This window comes from Belonocnema kinseyi, chromosome 10, assembly GCF_010883055.1.
Source record: "Belonocnema kinseyi isolate 2016_QV_RU_SX_M_011 chromosome 10, B_treatae_v1, whole genome shotgun sequence".
In the NCBI taxonomy this organism is placed as follows: Eukaryota; Metazoa; Arthropoda; class Insecta; order Hymenoptera; family Cynipidae; genus Belonocnema; species Belonocnema kinseyi.
The window spans coordinates 75,443,903-75,446,466 of NC_046666.1; the positions used below are offsets into that span (position 1 = coordinate 75,443,903).

Consider the following 2,564-nt stretch of genomic DNA (forward strand, 5'->3'; position numbering starts at 1 on the left):
CTATCTAAGGATGGTACTATAGAACGCCACCTCAAGGTAGGCCTAGTGGCGCCATCTCTTGGTCAGGCCGGAAACTTATCAATCCACCCTCGTATATGTATCTGTATCTGCCAAAGGGAGTTTGAGGCAAATTCAAAGAGGGTTTTGACACTTAGCGCCCTCGATGGTCATCCAGTGAAGTAAGCAAGACGAGCGCTAAATTCGAAATGTGTAGTTTATGAGAACAGAAGAAGGAGCATATTTTATTCATTAAAAGAATATAATTTATATTTTCTACAGATAGTTTTATGTTTTGCTATTTCCATTTTCATCCAAAATAATTTTTTATAGTAATTTTTTAATTTAATTTAATTTTCGATTGATAATTAATGTCCTTTATGAAAATTGAACAACTTTAAATCCAAATTTATTGGTTCTACCTTACATTTGAATTTTTTCGATGAAAATTTATTGTAGGTTAAGTTTGAAATAGATGGAGAATTTCTTTAGAAACTCAAATATTGGTTTGACATTTTATGAATGTTGTGAAATTTTTTTGTTTCTCGGTGCGGAAAAGTAACCTTTTCGGCGGAAAATAAATTTTAGATGAAAATTCATTTTCTGAACCAAAAACTCATTTTTCGAACTGAAAATCTTACTATTCCAATTTTTATTGAAAAAATGTTTTTTTATAGTAATTTTTGAATTTAGTTTATATTTAAATTGAAGATTAATGTGCTTTATGAAAATGGAACAATTTTAATAGATATTTATATATTCTACCTTAAATTTGATCTTTTCCGATGGACATATATTGTAGGTTATGTTTATGGTAGACGGAGAATTTACTTAGAAATTCAAATATTTGTTTGATATTTCATGTATTTTGTGAAAAATATTTGTTTCTCGATGGGAAAAATTAATGTCTTTGGCGGAAAGTATATTTTTATGAAAATTTATTTTCTTAACCGAAAATTCATTTTTATAAGTGCAATTCCAACTATCCCAATTTCTATTGAAAACCATTTTTTTATAGTAATTTTTTAATTTAATTTGAAATTTAATTTACATGTTTTCATATAATTTTTCACGTACAAATATTTCGATAACAGCTTCTTCTTCTTAGTTAAAAATTTATTTTACTTCTATTTTCACTATTCTAAGGTTTTGAGAGGTATTTTTTTCGTTTAAAATTGTTACGATATAAAGGTAATTTGCAGAAGAAGTGGATGAACTACAATAAGAATCAATTTACATCAATATTTTGGTACATTTATTATCTTTCTGACACACAATGTATATAAAATAAACATGCATTGTACGTACATAATAAAATGAAATAAAATTCATACGAATATTGGAGTAATTTTATTAGTTCGGTTACAATTTGCAAAAAGCATACGGACATATTAAACATGTGGCCTAATACAAAAATGTATACTATATACAATTTCTGAGCATTAAATTTCGAGTCCATCATTATAACGGAAGTATGCCCGCATGTATACACACCATCAATTTCCTTGAAATAATTGTGTCATGATTTTCAAAATTCATATAATTGCAATGCAGTGAGTGTCGGCAGCAATCAATCACTTAGTTTCGAAGAATCAATACCTATGAAATGAGAAGAAATGTTTCAGGTTTCACAAAGTTTTGAAATAAATGTTCGGAGGAAGACAGGAAAATTTAGGGAAATTTAAATTTTAAATCATTCGTCGATTTATTATAAAAGCCTGCAAGTTTTAAATGAAAAGGATAAGTTTTTTGCTGGTTAAAAAGTGAACAATTGCATTGAGAAGTCATCCTTTTCGTTTAAAACTTGCAGGCTTTTATAATAAATCAACAAATGATTTAAAATTTAAATTTCCTTACTTAAAGTTGAACTGAAATGTTTATTTATTGAAATTTAAATCCTGTTTATTCCAATTTCTATTTTCTCTGTGAAACTTCATGTTTCTTTAGTAAAAATTTCATGTTTCTTAAATTAAAATGCAATTTTAACCCAACAATAAATTCTCAACAAAATTGTTCACTTTTGAACCAGTAAATTGCATTTCAATCCAGAAAACATGAAACTTCTTCTGAAAAGAGATGAATTCTGAAATGGAAAATAAAAATAATAATGACAAGTATTTAAATTTCATTCAAGAAAAGATTTCGGTTGAAATTTCGACAGGGAAATATAAACGTTAAGCCATTGGTAATTCTTTATGTGAAAGCCTACAAGTTTTAAACGAAAAGGATAAGTTTTTTGCTGGTTCAAAAGTGAATAATTGTATCGAGAACTCATCCTTTTCGTTTCAAACTTGCAGGCGTTTAGAAAAAATAGAAAATTATTTAAAATTTTAATTCCCCTAAATTTTCCTGTGTTCCTCAGAGTATTTATTTCAAAACTTTGTTAAACCTGTAACATTTCTTCTCATTTCATAGGTATTGATCCTTCAAAACTAAGTGATTGATTGCTGCTGACACTCACTGCATTGCAATTACCAGGTGTATACATATGAAACCGGTATTTTTTCAAGAAAAAAACACATTTATTTCAAGAGAATGATAACAAATATTTTATTCAAAGTATGCGC

General features: G+C 27.5%; 1 protein-coding gene across 1 annotated transcript in view; it reads right to left on the bottom strand.

The window, feature by feature from the left end:
- LOC117181208 overlaps positions 1-2,564 on the bottom strand; it is a 243,827-nt gene that overhangs the window by 194,337 nt on the left and 46,926 nt on the right. The gene's annotated exons all lie outside the window — the stretch shown is intronic.